Here is a 25,951-nt window from a genome sequence, read left to right on the forward strand (position 1 = left end):
ATTCAGAGTTACAGGTGTTTCCCCAGAACGTATTTATGCAACCCTCATTCCTATCATCTCAGAGGACCGAGTTTACATCCGTCTAACCAGACGGCTTGCCTTCTCACAGAAACTGTTTGTATGTTTTGTAAACGGTGGTGAATTCTGAAGGTTTGTGTTCTCATCATAAACACAGGGCTCGTTGTTTGGCTGTGGATCTGTGATATGTGTGAAAGGGTAAGATGATAACCTCCGTTTGATCTGGTATTTGCTGCGCTGGAGCCAAACTGCTGTCTCACTTTAGCAGATGCGTTCTTCAGATGATTAATGCTCAGCCTCAGGCCAAGATTAACACGCTGAAATATCATCAAATCGCCACTATCACGCCACATGCTTCCCTAAAACCACACATCTTGATTGAGCAGTGCGGCCATCGAGATCTCCTCAGTGTTAAAGAAGAGAAAATCTCCTGCTCCTCAGACGTTTCTCTTCATGCCTCTGCAATCAGACAGTCTTCATTACGATTGTCTAGCTGCTTTCAAAATTTATTTCGTAATGTGAAAAAACACAGCTATATGATTTACTTGAAATGATTTGATTTAAAACAGTTCTAGTAAATTTCACAATTATAGAGAAACAGGAGGTAGCGCATTGAAATATAATATTATATTGTAAAATGTATTCTATCAAACTAGATTTAGCGTATTTATTTTACAGCTCTAGATCCAAAATGCAAACTTTTTCAGGTGCCTTTAGCAAAGACCAACCGCTGAGAAATTAAATAAGATATGATTGGTTTTGTTTTCTTGTTTAAAGCATGCATATAACAGTTTGGTTTCACTGTTAAACTGTTGCATTCATGCTTAATACAAGAAAAAAAAGGGAGTTTTAAAAAGGGAAAGAAATGCAATCTCTGAAAAGCAGCCTCGTTGTCTTCTGGTGTTGCTTTTGCTCTGGATTTGATGAGATTTATTGAAATGAAGGAGCAGATGAGGAGGTGTCAGAGAGCAGGAGGAGGAGGAGGAGACATGGAAGGAAGGTGCTCGTCCTTCATATTCCATTTGCTGTGGTCAGTGGAAGAGTGTCTGCTTCTACCTGTGTGGGAGAAAGACCATCCACGCTTAGTCGTTCACGTCTGCATTCGCAAAGAATGGCCGTAATTATTGCACACGCTAACGAGGATCATCAATGCATGGAGAAGTAAGAGGCTGCTTGGAGAAGTGCTTTACCACACACTGAAGGTAGAAGGTTTTTTGTATGCTTTTACAGTGTTTTTATGGCATGATTGCTATTTGGAGAGATAGTTCAGATCACAGAAACTCCACAGGTGCTGCTTTTCTGAGAGTCAGGTTTATATTCATTTAACAATTTGTTGAATTTATTCTATGCACTGAGGGAAAATGTTTCTGCTGGAAACTGCAAGAGTAAATTTCTGAGGTTATTACAAACAAACAACAACTGAAACATTGAATTAAATGTGAAATTTGTGAAGCAGATGGTATTTTATTTGGAGCTTATTTTATTAACATATATTTATTTACTGTGTATATATCAGTTAATTCAACTAACCAATTCTTTATTTAGCAAGACAGGCAACTGAGGTACGTTTTACAAGAAAATACAGTTTCACTCTTTTTACTTCAAAAAATTTAATGTTTAATAATTAATGTTTAGTTCATTTGAGGAAAAATAGTTCTTCACTTTTTTGTGAGTGCATAAACGTTATTTGCAAACAGTAAACTGTAAGGAGTTATATTTTAAAATGACTTTTATTGATAGAAGAATTGTTTATGTGATTAAATAATGTTGTGATTTGAGTCAAAGAGTTGATTTAGATCCCTGTGGTATTTGTTAGAAAGATTTTGACTGGTGAGACATTTATGACATGTTTGTTACAACATAATAACACATTTGTTACTACATAATGACTATTTTGAAGCGCTGTCTTGTCGAATGGCTCTGCATGTGTTGTATTCGTTGCCTGTGGAATAGATCGGTCTAGTTGAGGCTCTCAGCGAGCTCCGTCAGGTCTAGATCTCTGATCAACATGGCTGATTTGCTCCTCCCTCCGTCTCTCTCCTCCTCGCATCCATCTCTGCTCTCCTCATCCCGTCAGAGAGGCTTTCGTGTCTGAGCCGGTCTCTCGTCCTCCACGCCTGCCGGCGACCCATGCTAAGAAGCAGACTCCCGGTCACACACATGTCCTCGACCATCGCCCCGTCAAACCCTCTGGCACCGCCCGATCCCAAAGAGGTGGAGCTGATCCTGGTGAAGGAGCAGAATGGGGTGCAGTTCACCTCCTCGGCTCTGGTCAGTCCCAGCGGTCAGACGCACCCCGTCCGGAGAGGAGCGTGAGACCTGGGGCAAAAGATCGACTTCCTGCTGTCCGTCATCGGCTTCGCCGTGGACCTCGCCAACGTCTGGAGGTTCCTTACCTGTGCTATAAAAACGGTGGAGGTGAGAGACGGACAAGTCTGAGACGTGCTTCACAAAGCCATGTGGATGAGATTGATTAAACTTTTTTGCAGGAATATAGATTTTCGTGAAATCGCCATTTACAAACAATGTTAGACGGTCTGAGAAATCAAGAGAGATGTTGATTTAAAATGTAAAAGCTTCACAAATCAATAATGTGAACTTTAACAATAACAAAAGAAAATAATAATCTGCAAAAAAATGTTTTTTTCTTATTTTAGCTAGTTTAGTTCTCATTTTCATTTAGTTTATCTCGATATACTAAAAAACTTAATTAAAATTACTATTTCAAAATTCTAAATATGAATGAAAAATATAATAAAATAAAAAGTTTTGCTTTTGAGTTTAAATGGGTTATGTAGACATTTGATTTCTTTACATTTTGATGATTATTGATTTTTTTACAAAACAAAATTTATTATGCTATATCAAATTATATAATATTGTATTGTATTGCAAAAGTCACATTTCAGCTATTAATTTTATTAGCTTGTTACAATGAGTTGTTACAGCAGTTCTCCTCAACTCTCCTCAGTTTACAGTAAATCTAGACAAAGAAGCGAGTTTTCATTCGTCATCACGATTCCCAGACTTCCACTGGAGTATTTCACATAACGTATATCTGAGTGTGTTTGTTCTCTATAACGGTGCGAAGGCGCGTCAGGTGCGTTCCTGGTGCCGTACCTCTTCTTCATGGTGATCGCGGGATGCCGCTCTTCTATATGGAGTTAGCTCTGGGCCAGTACAACCGTGAAGGAGCAGCGGAGTCTGGAAGATCTGCCCCATCTTCAAAGGTACGTGACCTCACAGAACGTTCCTCGAGTGTGTGATTTGCTATGATCCTCTGGCCTTTTAAGTCCTCGGGTGACAGCTCCGTTATGATCAGATGTTCACTGGCTTTTGAGGCAGAAGGTGTTTGTGTTCCCGAAACAAACTCATCATGGCAAACGGCGGACAGGTGCTGTTTATCTCCAGCTCAAATCATCTGCAGTCAAATGGAAGACAGAAAAATTGGCTTTTAGTATGAAATTTGCCTGCCAGGCCTCAGATTTCGTGGATCGCAAATTTTGTGTCACTTCACTGCTATCGCCTCATGACACCAGCATACAGAAGAAACCAAAGCCTTAACTGTGCTCCTTAAGTTCTTCCCTGCTCCTCAGTAAACAACACTTTATAGTGAGATATGAGATGCTTTTTGTTCCTCAGAAAACCAGCTATCACAGAAACCAGTGGAGTTTCAGCTAAGCAACGTTTCTCAGTTCCATTTAGTAACTTTCTGTACTAAAATAAATAAAGTTAAAATAAAATGAATACTACATAGACAACATTACTAAAGCTTTAACTAATTAAAGATATTAATAAAAACTATACTAGTTTAATGATAGTAAAAGAACATATTTGGACACACATGTATTCTTGATCAACTTTTGATTTAAAGGCTGTTGCTTGAATAGGTATCGCATAACGTAATTCATTTACAAAACTTACACCTCTGTTGTATTTTACAACACTTCAGAAGATTAAATATAAACAATAAAAAAGGGCTTTTTGATGTGATAAAGAAACAAGTGTTCAGAAGAAGAGAATGGTGTCCAAATAATCAGACCTGCTGCTTGTCTGCAGTGTATTTTGGATATAAAAGCTGTTCCGGTGCTGGTTCGGTTGAATTGTTGATGCGTGTTGGGTTTTAAGTGGGATAATTGTCAAATCAAGATGATTTCAGTGCATCTTCATCTGATACTGTACATCTAAACCTGCTGTTGAGCTGTGAACACTCTTCAAGGCTGACAAAGCATCATCTGCTTCCTGAAGACGCCTGTTTTGCTCGACCGTAGCGGCTGTCAAGCGTCTCACGGAGAGAGAGAGACGGAGACGGACGTTTTAATCACAAGCTCGGCTCTCTGTGAGCCTGGCACTCGAGGAGAGATTACTGTAATTAGCGCTGATCAACATGTTTGCTTCCTCAGGATCGATGGCCTGAGAGGGCCGGAATCACACATGTGTTGCTGATGTATGACGGGAGAATCCTGCTGTTTGCTTTCAGACAAAGACTGAAAAACTAACTCTCAGTGTGCTTCACCGGCTCCTTCGTCGTTTTGATTGACTGAACTTCTTCAGGAGGAAAGACATTGTAGCAGAAAGAACTTAAACGATGAGTCAAATACAATGAGCAAATTCAATTTTATATATATATATATATATATATATATATATATATATATATATATATATATATATACATTATACTGGATAGGGTTGGAAATTTAGTCTAAATTATTCTTTGATCCAGCAGCCAGTAGCTAATTTGGGATTATTTAAAGTCACTATATATTTATCATTGTAGGTTATTGATACAGTTCTTATCAATGTGGTTATTGATGATGCATATTTGTAAATCACAATCACAATGTTTGTATAAATGATTGAAAAGATAGTATGATTATTTACTTGTCCTGTCCAAAGGGTGAAAATGATGTTCTTTTACAAAGGTTTTTGCTAAAAAGGTCATGAAACAAAAGCCTGACAAAGGAAGACGTGTTTGTAAAACTAGTTAGTTATCCAGCACACATAAGGAGCAGGAGTGCAGTATCTTCATGTTTCTGCTGGTTTGCTCAGGCGTGGGCTTCACGGTGATCCTGATCTCACTGTGCACGTGGGCTTCTACTATAACGTGATCATCGCCTGGGCGCTCTTTCTACCTGTTCTCCTCCTTCTCCGGAGAGCTGCCCTGATCAACTGCAACAACACCTGGAACAGTCCCAACTGCTCACGACCTGAACGCCACGCTGCTCAAACGACACACACAAGACCACGCTCAAATGGTACACCTCACAGTACTTCGGCACGCACACACACACACACACACACACACTGACACACTGGGGCCGGGCTGCAGAAACTCTTTTTAAGACTAGTCTTAAAAGTTAGTCATCTGTTTAATTCAGTTCATGTTTATTTGTATAGCACCTTCATTATACACATCGTTGCAAAAGAAGCTTTACAGAAAATATCAGTTTCTGTCTTTAGTATGCTGGCATCATCTCTTCTCGGGCGTTTGGTCATCTCAGATCTTCATGAGGGCAGATCTAGACTAAAGCTTGTGTGATTGCTGGAGGCAGAAACGATTTGCGTGTGAATGATTAAATGATGTGTTCAACCCAAGATAAAGAATGATAATGTGCGTTTGATCAGATATAACTGAAGTACGGGTTATGAGATACATTATGCGACTGCTTGGCTAAAGGGACGCTGCCTTTTAATCTAGATTTAAACAGAGAGCGTGTCTGAACCCCGAACATTATCAGGAAGTCTATTCCAGAGTGTGGCAGACAAACGTGAAGAAGACAAAGACAAATGTGTCCTGTTGTGGGCTTTGCTATCCTAGGAACTACCAAGAGTCCAGAGTTTTGTGACCTTAGGACGTGATGGACTGTAGCGTGATAGAAGACTAGTTAGGGATGCAGGAGCTACACCATTAAGGGGCTTGAAAGGGAGTAGTGATATTGTGTTAATAAAAACATAATAGGTAACCAGTGTAGAAATTGTAAAATTGGTAAGACTGGTCATAACATTTTATTTATTTTAATTCAGTAATGAAAAGGTAGATGTGTTTCTTGTGTATTGGAAAAGTAATGCTGGCTGCACACTAGACTTTAAAGGGGTCGTCTGATGCAAAATTTCACTTACATGATGTTTGAACATAACTGTGTACACATCCTTCCTATAATGATAGGACCCAGTTTTTAAGTATCCTTTCTCAGATCAAGTTGTTCTGAGATTCCTGTCAGAATGATGTAGTTCTGCACAGGCCCCTCCCTACGACAGTTGATTGACAGGTCCGTCTTACCTTAGCCCCGCCCTGAGTGAGCTGTCATCAGTCCGTCACTGAGTTGACTCGGTGCAGGGAAGACTAGATGTCTCTGATAAAAAGAGACTGAAGTGTTTTTTGTTGACATCTGAGTCGCTGAAGACACAGAAGATTAATGTTGCTTTAGTTGTTACTTAGTCTACATGAATGCATCTATGTTTGATCAAATCATTTGTAATTCAGCTTCATCTATAGTAGTGAGTATAATCTTTCCAAATCACTTATCCTATTAATGTGCTAGTTATCCAGTTTACAGTCTGCTTGTCACGTCACTGAAGAAAGGGGCGGGGTCAGCTAAGCTCATTAGCATTTAAAGAAACATGGACTAGAATGGCTTGAAGCATTACAGAACAGATTTTGACAGAGTAAAATGTTTTACTCTATCATTGAGAAATCTTAACCTAAAATATGACTTTTCATTAAGACTCCTAAAGAGTCACATCAAATGGGCATCTGATGACTCATTTAAGGCTGATTTGGATTCTGAATGATTTGAGACTTGTGACAAAGTTCTTTGTTCCAATACTCCTCTATTGTGTGCTGTCATTATGATTGAGGAATCTTGAGGAATAGAACTGCTTCCTCATTGAGGAATAGTTTGATATTTACAACTCTTGATCGGGGCTGCCTCTGATATGATACCCGCTTACTGATGTTGCTTGCTTCTATAACTCAGAAATATGCTATAAAGGCAAAGACCATCACCCATATTCTTTGTTATATTTTATGTTTCACTGTGAAACAGAACTCATGCTGCGTAGAGCCAGCTGGATCTTGAGTCACTAGTGAAATCATCCCCTAAACATCAGTTGAAACTGTCTTCTGTGTCTATTTTCCCATGGTTGAAATCGTGTTAAGATTTGAAAATCCCAGTGTGCAGCCAGCTTGAGGCTAATTACTTCCTTGGGAACTGTTCAGTCAGGACTCACTCTGTTCAAGTCAGAATATTGCAGGAGTCTTTGCTTTAAAGGGTTTAGATATCCACAGACAAACCTCGCTAGAGTTTAAACTCCATTTCTAAACACCAACAAATGCCAGGTATCGTAATACTCAACAGATGTATAGTAGAGTAGATCAATACAAAGTTGTGGCAATGAGTTTGATAGATGATATGTCTTTGTGGGGCGAGCAGTTAGTGACTGCGTATCTGTATAAGGAGGAGCTGGGGATGGAGGAGGGTAAGCATGCTACAGACTATGTCAGAGGTGAGTGTGACGATCTTCTATATCTGATTCATTGTACTGAGAGAAGTTATGATTAGCTGAGCGTCAGCTGACGCTGCAGGCACGCCAAGAGCTATGTTTGATTTAAGTTTAAACCAGTTTATCCCGTGAGTGTGGAGTGTGATCATGTGCTGATGTTGATCTGCAGACGCAGGCGTGCTGCATCTTCACGAGAGCTCGGGGCATCGATGACCTGGGTCTGCCAGCTGGGCAGCTCACCTCCTGCCTGGCCGTGGTCAATCGTGGTGCTCTACTTCAGCCTGTGGAAGGGAGTCAAGACCTCAGGAAAGGTTCGAGATCTCACATCAGCCTCCAGTGGTGTGCTGATCTTCTGCTCTCTCCAGACTGGTGTTTAGTGTGCAAATGCGCAAAGCTCCTTCTAAAACAAACCAGACTGGCTAGACTCAGAAGACCGGCAGACACCAACCGGTCAATGTTTCTGATAGATTAGATATTCTTGCAAACATTTTAAACACAGTTCAACAAAATCTACTTTACTCTGTCTCCATTCTTGAAATAGAGGTGAATGTTTAGTTTGGTAGTTTATGGATTATATAAATGTGATGTGTGTGTGTGTGTGTGTGTGTGTGTGTGTGTGTGTGTGTGTGCGTGTGTGTGTGTGTGTGTGTGCAGGTGGTGTGGATCACAGCCACGATGCCCTATGTTGTCCTCACTGTCCTGCTGCTGCAAGGTGTCACTCTGCCTGGAGCCATCGATGGCATTAAAGCTTACCTGAGCGTGGACTTCTGCGCCTGTGTGACGCCTTCAGGTACACACACACACACACACACAGACCTTTGTTGTTTCTTGTGGTTTATGGGGACATTATATGGGCATAATATCTTTATAATGTACAAAATCTTATTTTCAATCACCCTACACCTACCCTCACAGAAAACATGCACTGACACACTAAACACACGTATAATAATAGCGATTATGTTAAAAGCCTAAGCATACTATAGAGAAAACACCTTTTTAGAATAAAACAATATTCAGTATTTAATAATTGATATTTGGATCGTTTTAGCTTTTGAAGTGTGTCAAAGCTCTTGAACGCTCCTAAAGGAAGGATTTGTCAGATATAATACACTTTCTGTTACTCTCTCTCTCCTTTCTCTCTCTCCCCTTTCACTCACACACACACACTCACTCACACAAAGCACACGACACAAGCACACATACACACACACACACACAGACACCTGCTGAGATGTAAACGCTTCTCCTTAAATGCACATGCAGTGTAATTGCGTTAAAGAGCAGCAGAAGGTTTATCGCCCTGAGCCTGTGACATTTATATTAGAGTTTTGATCAGTCAGCTGTGTGTGTGTGTGTGTGTGTGTGTGTACTGATGTCCTTGTGCATGCAGCGGCAGGTGTGAAGTTACATCAGCTCTTAAGTAAGTTTTTCCAATGATCTGCGATTCTTTCCTGGAGCACCACTTGGCAAAAGAGACCTCAAAGGGTAATTTCAGAATTAGATTAGACACATGTGTGCAGCAGCAATTTGCAAAATTACCCTGTATTCACAAGTGTCTTCATCTTTCTGCTGAATGAGTTTCCTGCAATTATCTCTAATGATAGCTGTTGTGCGGCTCTTTGTGCGGCCGGCCGGGCCATTTGTGTCGTCATGAGTCTGATCGAGGCCGCTTACGCAGATCTGCTTTTTCTCTGGGAGTGGGGTTTGTGTGCTAATCAGCTTTCTCCAGCTACAAATAAATTCAGCAACAACTGCTAAGCAGGTGAGTAGAGGAGTGCTGGAGGTGCAGCGACAACTCAAACACACACATTTGTCTCTGTGAATTGTGAGAGACTTTCTATAGACTTTGATTACTTTTATTCTGACCAAACGATCTATTTCTAACCATATACTTACACCAATTACAGAAAACTGTTGCATGCCTACATTACCACACACACGCACACACACGCACACATACACATTATCGACACACATTACACATATTACAGCACAGACACGCACACACACACACATATTAACTGCCACACACTCACAGACACACACAGACACAGATGTCAGATACACACACACACACACATTACGCCAGTCTCTCACACTTTACTGCTGAATCAAGCCCTTTGATGCGTGGTTTGTGTTTCAGAGACGCCATCATCACCCAGCTCCATCAACTCTCTGACCAGCTTCTTTCTCTGGGTCTGGCTATTTTCTCCTTCCTGGGATACATGTCTCAGAAACACAACGTCGCTCTGATAAAGCCGCTACAGACGGTGAGTGAATTCCTGTTTATTAATATGCATATTATTATTTACTGATCAATTTTAACTGTTAAACTAATGCATTACAAACAAATGTGTTACTATTTCTGTAATTTGTTGCGTTATATTTGCTGAAACAAGATGAATGAAGTGCTGTTGTTTTAATGGCGATGACCGCTGAAATGAGTAGCTTAATGCCTAGAGTTTCATGTTCTGTGGGATCGGTAGTTCATCGTGATAGACTCTGATCAGCAGCGCCTGGAGACAGAGACTTATTTGAGAAAATCAATGACGTGTGAGAAGCAGAATGTCAGGAAACATGTCGATTCATAGCGTCAGAGTGTTTCTGTTGGACTGATTTGTATTTGCTGTCTCAAATGCAGCAACTAATTTATGTTTTCTGATGATCTTTAAACCGTTTGATCTGCCTGAGTTCTGCCTTTAAATACTTGGAATTAATTTTATAAAATATATCTGTTCAAAAAGGAAGATAGGTTATCATCCTCATCTTTGATTGAGAATAAGGCAGGTCTAAAAGCTGCAATAGTTTTCATTTAAATATCGTCTTCTGAGAATATGTGTCTAAAATGTAATGTATTTCTGTGAATTTTCCAGCCTTCAGAATATGACATGATCTTCAGAAATCATTCTAATATACTGATTTACTGATTAAAAACACTTTATAATTATTATCGGTGTTGAAAACATGCTCTATAGCGCTTAATACATTTTGTGGAAACTGTGATGTATTTTATTTTCAGGATTCACAGACGAATAGAAAATTCAAAAGAACAGCATTTATTAGAAAACAAAAAGCACATCATTAATGTCCTCACTACTGAAGTCTCTTTTGACTAGTTTATGTGTCTTTGATGAATAAAAGCACACATTTCGCGCAAACACCTTTCTAAATAGCATGAATTATGCTCATGCAGTGCACATTTCTTTTCAGAATTTAGATGCATAAAGTAATACAGAGGCAGTCTCTGAATCTTCTGCCATGCTCTCCAGGTCCTGGTCTGGTGTCTCATTATTTACCCAGAAGCCATTACTACGCTGCCGGGTCCTCAGTGTGGCTGTGATCTTCTTCATCATGCTGCTGACTCTGGGAATCGACAGCGCTGTGAGTCTTGTCTGATCAGTACATTATTAACCTCATATTACAGCCAAAAATACTGTTTTTACATTAAAGAATAGACACAATAAAACAGTCATCTAATTGTAATAAATAAAATCTTGTAAAAGTAATTTCACTGTAAAAAATATTGCAACAAAATCAACTGATATAATGTTTATATAGCAAACTCTCTGAAATAAAATCCATAACAATATATGATATAATAACCTTCACAAGCAGTTATAAATATTAATATCATTTATAGAGAGAGAGAGAGAGATCACAGTAAAACAACATTAGATGTAACATACAACCCCAATGTACAAAAATAAATATAAAAGAAAGAGTTATTATTTCAATTTTAATTTAGGGAATGCTAATTCACGGTTATTCCCATAAAGTATAATTCTCTTTTCACTTCCAAAACAGTACACTACTGTAAAATCCATGTAATACCCAGTACAGTTTTTTTTACAGTATACAGTAAAGGAACGCCACGTTTACTCAATCAAAATATTTTAATGTAGCATTTTATATTCTTTATAATTCTGTGTATATATTTAGTTCTAACAAAACATCATCATGAATATTACTCAGTGCTGATTTAAAGTACTATATTATTAGTACTACTTTTCAAAACAAAAATATATCTATTTTACTTGCTTTGTAATTTAGTTTTTACTTCAGATGAAAAAGTGCGGTTATTCGAGCTGTAAGCACTCCGTCAATAGACATGCATTCAAGTTTATCAACAAAATTCAGCCCGTAAAGTGAGAGACGTGGAAAAGCCTTTAACACATACTTTTTCCACCTAATGGTGTCTATATATAACTGAACCAAAATAACCTGAAACTCTGTTCATTCATTCATTCATTGACATGGTTATATTTCCTAACTGGTTTTCTAGCAGTTATTTTGTTCAAAGGTTTGTTCCTTTAATGTAAAAGCTGCCTGGTCCGTGCTGTAAATGATGCCTGTACCTGAACGCTATGTTTCAGATGGAGTGCATGGAGTCTGTGATCACGGCCTCACCGACGCAACTCAAGTTCCTTCACAAACACCGAGAGCCTTTCACGCTTCTTCATCGCGGTCCCCACCTTCCCCATCTCTCTCATCTGCGCGACAAACGACGCGAGCTGCTCGCCCGATTCTGGAAGGGTGTGGATGTTTGATTCTCGTGGATGTTTCTCTCTGCAGGGTGGCATCTACGCCTTCACGCTTGTTGATCACTTTGCCGCTGGACGCCGATTCTGTTTGGAGGTTGATAGAGGCCATCGCACGCCTGGTTCTACGGGTGAGACGGCCGGCTTGCTCCTGCATGCGCGGGAAGCCGATGCGCCATTAGGAGCTGATGGTTCATCAGACGGCTGTGTCTTCGGCCGCTGGCGCCATTAGGCCCCCAGAGCTCAGATATCAGCCGAGGGACGCCTTCACACAACACCATCAGCCCTAACTTCTGGACGGCCATTCTGAAATAGTTTTCATCGAAAGCAAGAAAATGTTCATTTAGTGTCGCTTGAAATAAGTAACCAGAGTTGCAGCAAATTACAATAAAAAAATAACAAAATAAATAAATAACGATAATAATAATAATAATGCAAAGCAAACAAACGACTGGTAAAACCAGCAGATTATTTATGTAATAGAAACATCACTATTACTGAAATAAATAGATTTTAATTTGTATTTACTTCTGCAGATGAAGAAACAGTAATCTTTTTTTCAGCCTGTAATGGTTTGTCAATAAGTGATATTCACCTTACCAACTAAATTCTGATGCAAAAATTGTGAGAGACATGGGGAAAAGGCAAATATATATTTATCATAAGATTTTGACGCTGGAAAATAAAAGAAATAATGTTGTCAAACGACACTACGATTAGAGTATAGCTCATCTAGAGTCAGAGTAGAGGAAGTCTCTAGTCTTAAAGAGTTTAAAGGGGCTGATCCAAACTCTGCAAAAGCTTTCATCTTCAGAACAAAACGTCTTTGGATTAGTGACTGTCCTGTGCATTGACTGCCAGAAGGTGCAGAGAAAAGTCATGAAAGATGTCATTGCTCTCAAAAATGAATACTTTTATGGCAAATATTATTATTATTATTATTATTATTATTCAACAATTAGTGTGCTTTTTCTTTCAAATTCTTAGTTTAAAACTTTTTAAGTACTAGGATTTCGTGACTTTCTGAATTTATACTCATAATTTTTAATTATTATTAGTTTTAAGTATTCAGTGGCAGAAACAAGTTTTTGTATTTTGGGGTTAATTAAGAGAAATTATTTTTTCTTTTACTCTGTACATACTAATAATAAATTAATGACTTTCTATTTAATTTTTTCAGTAACCACTAAAGTCCAACAATATTTCCTGGCAAACCAGAACTGTTTTATGTTTTGATATAGTAATCTTCTGATCTCATTCAGTCTGTTTTCTGGATGACGGTTAGTTGAAGCTGATCTTCATCCAGTAAAAGGTCCTTGAACACCTAAGTCTAAAATTCTCTTAATTTTCTTATGATAGGGATGCAGGTGGAAGGTTTCGGAGGTATGGTAGTAAAACGCAGGAAAAGAAGTCTTCACCTCATACAAATAATTCAGCTTTGAGTGTTAGTCTGATTCTCAAATGTTTACTTTGCCACTAAACAGATTATTTTTATCTCTCTGAAGTGGAAATGAGAAGCAGTGTAGACTGACTTATTTACTGTTTTATCAGGGATGAGGTACAGGCTGCAGTTTTGTCTTAATAGTGTGCTAGCCAAAGACTGTTATGTATTAGAAGAGATGATATAGTGTCTTGGACGCGGCATAAATTCTCCTCAAACAATTTCTTTCTCCTGGAAAGGCATTCTTCTCTGCCCTCTGGGCGACGGGCACGCGGTCGAGCAGGGTGAAGTAATCTTTACAACAGACCCCGAGGGCGGCTGCAGCCATTCCTGAAGACCTGATCTTCAGCGTGACTCTGAGAGCTTCTGATCTGCTCTGTTGACGCTGGCCCCGCCCGCTTGGCCTACCGGAGGCTGCTCACCTGCACCTCTGGCCCTGGAGCTCGCCTCTCTGCTCTGCTTTCGATCAAAAGCTCGCGTTCCAGACTCTCTGGAGATCCGCCAGCGTTCAGCAGAAACTCAAAGTGATTTAGTTCGTGGAGTCCGGCTAACGCTAATACTTTGGTCAGCTGCCATACTGGTATGTTAAAACATGTCGTCGGTCAAGTGTGTTTAAGAAGAAGGACCATGGGGAAGCTGTGCTGTTTATTTCAGGGCATCGGTATATGGAGAAATATTTATACTGAAGCCAATAGAGTTTTTCAGAACGGACGCTATTTATTCATCACTTAATGCATTGGTACATCCTTCAGCTGGATAATGTGTATAGGAAGATAAAAGAAGATAAAAACGTTAAATTTCCAATTAATTTAAGTTTAACTATTAGCTGCTCTTTACAGTCCATCCTCACAGCCCTAATTTTTTTTTTTTTTGTGATTATTTATTTATTTTATTTTATTTTTTGGGATAGGGAGCTGTAGAATCAGTTCACCAACAACATATAGATATCAATCAGAGATTGGATTCAAATGTCACGAACACTTGTTGATCAGCTCAGTGTGTGTCTGTGTGTGTGTGTGTGTGTGTGTCTGTGTGTGTGTCTGTGTGTGTCTGTGTGTGTGTGTGTGTGTGTGTCTGTGTGTGTCTGTGTGTGTCTGTGTGTGTGTCTGTGTGTGTGTGTGTGTGTGTGTGTGTCTGTGTGTGTGTGTGTGTGTGTGTGTGTGTGTTCAGGTGTGGATTGCTTCAGTGATGACATCCAGACAGATGATCGACACTAGCCTCTACTGGAGACTGTGCTGCAAAGTTTGTCAGTCCGTGTTTCCTCCTGGTGGCCCACTGGCCTCTCTGTCTCACAGCATTACCCCTGAACTCCCTCTCAGCACACTAACCTGCCTGCTCTCCCTTCTCAGTCTATGGTTGTTGCAAAGCCGCCACGCTCAATCCTCCCAAGTACGGCTCCCACTTACTTCTGGTACGTGGGCGTACGGCGTAGGCTGGGTGTTTCATCCATCTCTCCATGAGATCATGGTGCCGCCACGCCATTCATAAGTTCTGCTCTCTGCCCGGAAGCTTGGTGTGACGCGGAGTAACCGATACTGTCACTTCTACAGCGCTCGGATTTCCAAGCAGTCATACAGTGCACAAAGTGGAAGACAGAATAATCTATTAATTAGGAAAAATAATTCAGTCAAGCTCTCTACAAAGACAATAGTGTTTATTCAGATCAATTCCAGTTCCAGAATTCATCTTCATCCAAATTCAGAAGTGAAGGGACAGAAAATGTAAGAAATCAATAAATTAATTGTGGTTACATGTGATCATATCTATCTTACAAAGTGCAGGGAACAAAGTGCATAAAAGATATAATTGAGATTTATTTCCCATCTTGTTAGACTTGACCTACAAAAGATATATGTTTGATTGCCACCAAACTTAAACTATCTTGTGTAAACCTGCTCTTCTAAGTAAGCACAGGTCTTGTATGTTGTAGTAGGAGTCAAATGATTATTGATCTGGCCCTGGATGAGGAAAAAAGTATTATTTGTGGATACTTTAAGTATTGTTCTCTTAAAAACTGAGGTGCACTCAGCTCAGACTAATGATGAATTAGTATAATGAGAGATTCTACCACTAACCCAACAAACTCCCCAACCTGCCGGCTTGTTAAAAGTAAGGACAGTTGTTGATTTAGTTCAAGTTCATTTTATTTGTATAGTACATCATGGGGCCAGCCACTGACTGACTCAAAGGCTTCCAGAGTAATAAAGACAAAGCAGATCAAATGATACATGGAAATTACAGGTGACAATAATTAACACACTATGGAGAGTTTTTAGCGGACCAAGCGATGGAGAGGAATCTGCTTAATCTTTCTGAAGGTGTCCCATCGGGCCTACGTTGAGCCTAGATGAATGGAAGACGTCTAGGAGATAGACGTGGAGCAGGGACATGGGAGATAGAGATAGAGATAGAGGAGGATTTTGAAACCAATTTCTTCTAAAGAGACCTGAGAATTGGGATGATGTGTTCACGCTATAGACTTTTTGGATTTGACTATCTGGAAGCATCGAGATGTAGATACACCGCATAATTCCGCAGAGAGAAGTAATAACGCAGAGGTGTTTCACATAAAACGCTGGCTGGCAAGAACGCTAGCGAGGGACGTATGATGAAGAGATCTGCATGCAGCAAGGCATTGGAGTGGCGTGCCTATGATTTCAGCGCCAGGCAAAACTGCTCTCAGGGGCTAAGCCGCTTTTCTACTCAAACACTCACGCCCAGTCCTCCCAGCGCATGCAGTGGCTGGGCCGGTTGGTGATGTGCCTGTGTGTGAAACATGGTGCCGGAATTATCTCGATACAGAAACTGCGTACGCCAATACTCCCAGACTGGAAATATCACCTGCGGAGCGCGAGGTGCGGCAGTTCACGTGCAGAGAGATTGCATAAATTTAATGGGTGAACTTAATTATGCTAAACGTGATATTTCCCACTGCACCAAGACGCAGGAGATCTCAAGTAGATTGCTCTACCCGCGAATGTCTCTGGTGTGATTTCTGATCTGATTGAATGTATGAATATGACTTGTTTCAGCAGCCTCTGATCACTGGCTGGGTGGGTTTGAGGGGATGGAGATGGAGATGGCGATGAAGATGACGGTACACGCAGGAAACGCTGACCGGCAGATAATAGTTGTTTTTCTTGCGAATCGGATATGGCTGTTTCGTGACTTCGATCACAGTGTGCTACATTCTGTCCAGACGGCCTTACTTCAGCATAATGCAGCGACTGTTATGATGGCTGATGGTTGTCCCTACTGATCAGTTCGCTTGTTTTATTATATCTTTTGTTCGGTGGGTCAGAGTTCAACTGAGCCTTATTGATAACAAGGATGTATAAAAACTCGTACAAAAGCAAGTGATCTTTAGTAATACCAACGTTTAGAGACGTAAATATGCTACCAGTAAAAATGAACCAGCCTGTTCTCTGTGTCTGAGAAATGCAACAGTTCTGTTTTGATCACAACGTAAACCTCTTTCATTTTCACGCTACTTTGTATTGATCGTGACGATGCAGAAGAGATATCTCATCTGAGGCTGTTGTCACTGTGCAGAGAATCAATCTGTATGGAAACATGATTTGCACATTGTTTCATGTGAACATCCCGCATTCAATCCATGCAGCTGTCTACCTCCCAACCACAAAAATACAGCAGCACGAGTAGGATTTCTGGTCTCATCAAATGTTATTATCCACCGCTGTATTTACTGGATTACTGGGGAGTTTTATTTCACTCACAATAATAATTGAAGTTCTTAGCATTGAATGTATCGATTTCAGTGCCGCTGAAATTTACAAAACACAAAACAATGATAAAAACGTGTTTATGAAAAGTTTCTAATGTACTCTTTGCATGTTTTGGGCCAGTATTCGTGGAAGAAGAATTGTTTTAATAGTGTGCTCATCTTACAGTTTCTAAAAACAGTAAGGCAATGATGTGAATAAAACTGCATAAGCATTCTACAATGAAATTAGCTATAAGAAATTAACTTATTGAGCGTGGCTGTATATGTTTAATCTTAAAATATAAAAAGTAGATGAACAGTGTATTTACAGCATTCTCATTCACTAACATGCCAATGAAGCAATATCTGTAAAATGGTCTCCTAATCTGTATTTGTATGTTGGAAACAATATCAATTCATGCGCCCCTTCTGCCGACACTGTCTCGTGAATGATCACAGCACAATCTCTAACCGTGGAAGCACTGCCATCGCTACCAGGTTTGTTGAGTCGCCAGCCACATATTAGGATAGTGTCTTACCCTACAGACTCCCAATCACAGCAGAACGAAGGTGATGCTGTCAGGAAATGGGGGACTTCTGTACTTGATTTTTGGCTGGCAATTGAAGAATACGGCTGTCATCCGAGATTAGATGAGCTTGTTTCTTCTACTCGATATGTAGGAAATGTCTTATCAAATGATGCTCTGCAGGAATGGGTGCCACATACGAGAGTCTGAGCAAAAGCCAATACAACAATCTGCTGCACTTCTCCAGCCATCAGTTCACATCTGGAGAAGACTCAAAGATGCAAACCCAAGAAGTCTTACAGCCCTGTCGTTTCTCAAGTGCTATTATGTGCCATTTTTTAGTTTACATGTCGGCCTTTCAAAAGTTAAAAACATCTGCTGTATTTGTTTCCTCCACATGCAGGCCATTGCTACCAGATATTGCAAAGATCTCTTCAGACTCATTTCTATTGTGCAGATCTTCACAGACTGCATCGAATGGTGATCGTCTAAGCTTTCTTTTCACTCATCTAGCCTTTCCTCACATCGTTTTGGTATTGCTACAACTGGTTTCTGGATGACTTCTATATTTTAAATAAAGCAGCTACATTACTCCTGGTCATTTTCTCCTGTAGTTTTCTCTGAATCAAGTCAAGCTGCGTGCTAGTTTATTGTAACGCAGATTAGCGTTAAATGAGGCATTAAATAGAGAAACTGTGTCAAATAATGTGCCAAAGTATTATCAGAGTACTGCAGGTTTAAGTGGTAAGTGATGACTGGTGATATTTTAAAATGTTAAATGACATTAATTGCAAGTCAAAAAGGCAGAGATTCTATGCTTGCCCTCAGTTCATTCTTGGTATGTAGCATATTCCAGAGATGACCTATGAATCACCCCAGGATGGCCTCTGTGCAGTGCATTTTATGTTCTGTGGCCGACCCAGAAAGTGGACACGAAAGAGGACTCATCTGGTTCCTGAGGCTGCATAGCTCTGAGGGATTGCTCTCGCTGTCCTGGTCTCTGGTCTCACGCAGCCGGACCTTCAGCTGACAGCCGAAGGTTTGGATTCAGCAGAAGCGAGACGTTTTAATCTGATGATCAGGTACTGACAGAGCAGCTGCTGAGTATAGAGCAGTGTTCTGTGTGTCACATCTCTGTCTTGTTTTTCTGCAAATCTACAGGCGAAATTACTAGCCATCTGGAAGCTTTGATAATTATGTGCTCATTAGTTTTTTAATTGGTAGAGGTACTTACAGTGGAGAGGTATATTGCAGCCACATTTCAGTGAATTTATTCGCGCAGTGAAGACTTTGATGTTCCAAGTAAACTTAGAGCAAAATGAACACTGAATCGAGTGTGTGGGCGACATGCAAAGGAGCAGCTGGAATTCGGGATCAAGAGCTGTGCTGTTGAATGTACGATGAACGCGCGGTCTCTTTGTTTGCTCCAGATCAAAGCATGCCAGATCATTCTAAACGTGTCTATGCTCTGGGTGAATCATTCGTGATCCAGCCTGGCATGTTTTTTGTTTTTATGAATTTTGTAAATCAAGTTTCACAAAGAATCCACAGTGCATCTCCTCAGAGCAGTTTGACAGCGTAAATAGCTGCATTGTTTTACACCGCTGAGAAATTATAGGTAAATGTGGAAGGGTTATAGACTTCTTTCTGGGCCAAGACCCTAAAAAGAACTGGTATCTAATCTCTTTTTGCATCATCCTTCAAAAAGCTTTCTGTAAGAGTAAGTACTTTCCTACACCTGCAATACCTCTTTTTTCCATTTCCGGACTGTTCTGTAGAGAGCCGTTCTGATTATAATAATGCAAAAAGTAAAGATTATTTAGGCGCTATATTTTTAGGTTGAAGTGGTTTTACAGCTTTAGACTTACAATGATCTGAATCTCATCACTACTTTGCTGCAGAATTTCAAATACCATTCCACCAATCCTCAGATATATTGAACCTAGAGAAATGACTTTTATGACAGTTTGAGTCTTGAAAATGTGTTTGCCAGAGTCTATAGATCCTATGTACCTTATTATTACCAGAGATATTAAAATTCCAACACTTTAGGATTTTCTGCAGCAAAACACTTACCTGATAGAAACCTGCAGGTTTATTTACTAACATGTTTCTCAGTTATATGAACTCACTGTTACTTCAGATGAGTTATACTTGAACCTGGGCTTCTGAGAAATACTGAGATGGTAATAACACTAGCAGATGAGCAACACTTCTTCCCTTTACCTCTTAGATTTAGTCCCGTGTTGATAATCTTGAGACAGACCATCTGGAAAGCAATGGACTCGCTTAGTTTTGCTAGCCATGTTTCCACAGCACATTTATAAATGCTATAGAAAGAGAATTTATTTGGTATAAACATCACAAACTGAAAAGCATTTTGATTCAGTACTGCCGTCTTCTTTTCAGCAGGTATCACTTATGGTGCAGTTCACTGTAAAAAATACTACTTCAAATATGAATACAAAGGAAAGTTTTCACACAAAACATCATAAAAACAGCACTATTTCTACCATTATATGTACATATACATTTTATTATTTTAATCACTTTTTCAACTAATCTTTATCAAGTAAATGATAATTTGAAGCAAATTTGTGATTTCTAATTTATATTATTCTGTTTTATTATATATATATATATATATATATATATATATATATATATATATATATATATATACATATATATATATATATTTATTTTTTTTTTATTAATTTGTGTGACATTTTTGTCACCTAGATAGAAAAACTAAATAAAACGAAATATGAAACGTGAAACTGCTATTCACGTTAATGAAAGAGTTCACAGGTTAGAAAATATTATTAAAATGAAATTCCAAAATTAATTTAGACATCAGCAAATGCAGGTGTTTCTTGGAAGGCATACATTTTTAAGGAGCCGCACCCGTTGAGTTGATGTGTTGAGCCGTACTGTAGGAACGGATGCACTGGAAGTCTTTTTGGTTTCGCAGGAGCGAGACAACGATTCATTGACTGCTGGATAACACCCGCCAGTTTCCTTTTCTGCCTGGACTATTTTCTCTGAGACATTTTGATGGCCAATAAACCATCGACGGAAAGGTTGATTATTATACAACAAATCATCCAGCAATTTAATAAAGGAAAAGCAGAGGCTCTGACCTTGCAGGTAAATAATTGTTTTGGGCCTTTCTAGATGACTGTGTGGTCTGAACTGCTTGTTGATTATGTACAGGGCCTGGACCGAGGAAGGGGTTCTGGGCTCAGACGCACACCTGAGGACAGATGGCAACCTGATCGTTTCAGAGCTGCTAGATAGGCAAAGTTTCTGGTATTAGGGCAACAATGTTTGACTTGGGACGTGGCAGGTTTGATACTAAATCACATTGACTGAAGCTGATCAGCAGCCGCCGATACTTGCAGATACCGGGCCCAATCAGGCCATCTGGAGTACAACGACAATCTCGGAGAGAGGATATAAACACTCCACTCTACCTATAGGCCAGACGCGAAATCTTCTCAAACGATCGCTGGTAAAACGAAAGAGGACGCTGACAAGAGCTTCCATTTAGCTTAAGATAATGCTAAAAGGAGGATCAATGGTCTGATTTGGACTAAATAAAATGAAATGTTTTAGAGGGAAGACAAAACCATCTTGATGAAAAACAAGCAAAAAGAAACAAATTCAGCTCAAAACTCAAAACTATAGAAAACAAGAGTATGAACTAGAATATTTCCTGTTTGGTATTTGCAGCACCCATTTAGAATTTGTTTCCAAATAACTTTGTAAGAGATGCAATGATATATCGTTTAACATTTATTAATAATCTGCTTGTTCGCTTAGGCTACACAGATTGATAAATTCAGAGGCCTGTTAGTGAATGAGGACACACAAAATACACAAGCACACACAAACACACACACACACACACAATACACACACAAACGCATACACATTACACATACACACAGACACACACTTAAACACAAGCACACACACACACACAAACACAAGCACACACACACACACACAGATACACGCAACACACAAGCACACACACAAACACAAGCACACACACACACACAAGCACACACAAACACACACACACAAGCACACAAACGCACACACACAGCAGTTTGTCTGATAATTCAGTTTATCTGTTTCAGCTTGATGTCTGATGCAGAGAGTTAGATTTGTGTGAATAACTGCTTTTAACATACAATCACAGGGGCTCTATGCTGGGCTTTAAAGCGGCGCCCTGCTGTATGGTGAAGGATTTGTATTTTATATGTATCTGCATAAAATATTACACGCCACAATGGAAATATTATTTGGGACCAGCTGTTTCAATGTTTTAGTTTGCACGGCACAGCCTGAAATGACTTCCACCTACTCTGCTCCAATTATGTGGACAGTTATACCTAAACTGGAAGGAAATCACGTGAGCACCAAGTGTGATAGCCTGGTCCAAAATAGAGCCATGATTTCACCGTAGAAGTGGTGGTAGTAGAGGAGCGAGCTGGATGGGGAGGCGTGACGAGATAGTGTTTGTCAAAGAGAGCTCCACCAGAAGCACCCGGGGCCATTAGAAGGACATCGGTGTAAACGCTGCCATCACTTTAGCGTTTCACAACACAGCAATTACCCGTAATTTGCATACGTCATGTTGCAGCTTGAATCTAGTGCCATTTGCAAGGGACAAAAACAAGATAAAGTTTCCTGCATCCGTTTCTCGCCGAATACGATGATAAAACTCTACCTACATATCGTTTATTGCCTTTAGCTTTATCTCATTCAGTGCTTATTAGATTGTTCTCAATGAGCATCTGAGGCTGATGTAAACTAATATATCGTGTATGTGTCTGGCATTCAGTGCATGGATAAACAACACTGATGCATTTTCAAAGTATCTTGATTTGAAGGATGATAAATGATGAATAGCACTAGATGCTTCAGTCTGTGGTAAAAGAGTGCCTTGCTGGGTTGTTCTCCTGTTCTGCCCTCTTCTGTAGTTTGACAGAGTATGCTGCATCTTGGTGTTCAGCATGATGGCTTCTGTGTTTAAATGAATCTCAGGTGTCCTGCAGACAACCATGACGGAGGGTCTGGTGATGGCTGGCATTTCCTTATAAATGCAGAGAGTGAAGGCCAACATATGACATGGGTTTAACAAGTGCAGCCTCGAGGGAAGATTTATGTGTAGTGAGTACTAGACATGATCCTTACAGACTAAGAAGAACACTCTGTCTAGATTAGCGATGACTGAATAAAAGTGGGAAGGTAGTCAATGGTTTTATATTTAGTTTACACATTTTAAATCTTTAAAGGGTAATGATTGATTCCCAGCCGATCAACTAACTAACGAACTAACTAAAGAGGAAACTAGCCAGATTCTCAGTTCATGGATCAGGAGAAAGGCACTTTCATAAGAAGTATTGGGGTGCCATGTTGTCAGTTGCCTCTGTATTTTCATACTACAGATGACACCAGGAGAATATACAGGTTGGAACGCAAACAGAGAAGGCCAGGTAAAGCGCTGAAACATGGTATGAGCACAGGGCAGTGCTGGTGGTCAGTGGATGTATGTACATGAAACTTTGTATACATATTGATTGATCATCAGAATAAGGTAAAGACTTTATTCCAGTAAAGTACTTTTGGAAACCAAAAAAGGAAATGAGCATTAGTCTATGTTTAATGTAATTATAAAACATACTTAAAATGATATTTAAGCATACTTGACTTGCACTTCAGGCTCAGATATCACATGCCTGAATCACAGCTGGCCCTGCCAGGTTACTAGAGGCGCTTAGTTCTAATCTCTCTGGTAATAGAATTAAAAAAACAAAATGCTGTATAAAGAATCAAAGAGATGAAAGCCATGTAACCAATCTATCCAGTCCCAGCTTTAGTCTTGAAATATTATTATTTGGTTTTTATTTTATTTTAAATTCTGTAAAGCCAAAATATACTTGGCTCTGACTTGTAGGAGTTTTTAATAAACTGGAGGTGGAGCAGGCTCTGTAAGGACGCCCGCCTGCAGTGTCTTTAGGTGTTGATGTATCACCTCCTTCACCAGACAAACACTTGTGTGCGCAGATGCACTAATGGAAGCACATTTTTCATATTGCCTCGCAGTAATTCAAACGTCAAGATGCAATAGAGAAGGCATGACAAGACTAAAATGTGCAGTGCTATCCAAGACATAAATCTAGGTTAGACAGGCCAGAGGGGCCAAATTTGAACCCTGAGCCCAATCAGAGGAATAAGAGCCTGGATCTCTTCTGGAGGATGTATACATCTCCTTCCAAATAGAGCTTTTCATACGCGAAGGTCTGATGGAAATCACTGTGGCAAGGTTATTTTGATGGGTGATACTGCAAAAATCACATTTACTTAGAGATAATATCAGTATGATGGATCAGTGAGATTTGAGATTGAGTATTTAGCACCAGTAAACCATCCTAAGAGAGAGTGGTGGATCTTGACTATGTACAGAAGTAGACCTACATTTGCATTAGTCCTGTCCTTTGGGCTGGTCTAGATAATCTGGTCTGAAAACCAATCAGACAATACCAGACTGCACCAAATAAATCCAAGTCCACTGAATGATAAATAACATACCATTTTACGATATAATAAGTACAGTGATTTAAAAGGGACTGGATTATGAGCACAAAGTAGCTGTAACATTAGACCGTGCTGACTACATGCAGGAAAGTGAACTTTAAATACCTAAAGTTAGTTTGATTTTAGTGTAAACATGTTTTGTATCTGGTGAAATGTTAGTAATTAGCAAGCATCCTACTTAGTAAGAGTTGGTTTAAATAGTGGCTCATTTCTGCCAGCAGAATGAATGGATTCATGTAATTAAGACTCTTTAATACAAAAAATGTTAAAATCGCAAGCCTCACTATTTCAATATATAAACTCAGGACTACATGGAATAAAATCAGAATGAGACATTAATTAATTGTGAGCAGCATTAACCAAATCAACTTTGTGGCAAAAACGAACAAAAACTGTAAAACGAAATGCAGACTAGGAACTGGGGCAGCAGGGAAAAGATCATCGGCATTTAGATCTTGATCCTTTATTTATTTCAGTTTCACTGGAAATACAAAGTTAGGATGAAGGATCTCTTCCTGACTTGGCTTGTCAGGGGCAGTGTTAGCCAGCCCGCGCACACACAGTCTCTGGAGTCAAAGGGGAGTGGAGCACGGAGGGCTTCCCTTGAGCTTCTAAAGTCTCTATAGAAATCAAAGGAGAAACACAAGACTTCCTGAGATCCTCTCTCCAGCGCGCATTTATTCCCAGCTCTCAGGCACAAGTTTTCTTGTTGAACTGCTCTGTTTCTAATTTCATTCCGTGCGAAACTGTGTGGTTCGTTAACTGACGTGTGTGTGTGTGTGTGTCCGATCAAGAAGTATGATGGAGATAGGAATCAGGCTCCTGACTTATCGATCTCTCACGTCTCATGGCCAAGGAGTGCGACGCATGAACTTTCTGTCTCCAACCTGAAGCCGCAAAAACATCTACTTCTATCGCAAATCGGGACCGTACTACGAGAAAGTTTCTGGGGGTGATTAACTTCGAAGCGGGTTTCGACTCTGATACGCTGGGGCTGCGGGAGGTGACTGGCGGCGGAGGGCTCTGTCTGGCGCTGCAAGGCAACATCTACACGCCTCTGGAGCGGACACTGGGTCCAGGTCCTGGAGCACGGCGAGCGGAGAGCAGTGATGGGCCGCTGGATGGAGAGGTCTGGCAAGATAGAGTAAGACACCCCAGCCGGTTCACAAGGCACCTCATGTTGAAGATCTTTGTTTTCATGTTTTACAAAGTCACAAAACCTGTGAAGAGTCCCAAACTGAATCTGCAATCGAGAAGAGGTGTAAAGCAAATTATTATCAATGATTAATTTAATTCAGACAAATTATCGGAGCTATGCTTATTTTCTTTCATATTTTGTCTTAAATGAAGGTGTTGTACTGTGTGAGAAATATTCAATGTATTTGATGTGAACTATTATGATGGATATTACCCATGTTGCCGCTTTCCTCACTATCTGATCCAAAAATCGTTTTTTAAATGTTAGCTCGTGAAATAAATTCATGTGTACAAAAACCCAACATAAAACTCAGTTGAAAACTAAACAATAAGTTAATCTCATCCACAGGCTATCTGGAAGGTCGGTTTCTTCATCAGATTCTGA

General features: G+C 39.9%; 1 pseudogene; it reads left to right on the top strand.

Annotated features, from left to right (window-relative positions):
- Window positions 1-2,148: 2,148 nt before the first annotated feature.
- On the top strand, window positions 2,149-25,951 carry LOC122360794 (annotated as a pseudogene).

The sequence above is a fragment of the Puntigrus tetrazona genome, chromosome 16 (assembly GCF_018831695.1).
Source record: "Puntigrus tetrazona isolate hp1 chromosome 16, ASM1883169v1, whole genome shotgun sequence".
Lineage (NCBI taxonomy): Eukaryota > Metazoa > Chordata > Actinopteri > Cypriniformes > Cyprinidae > Puntigrus > Puntigrus tetrazona.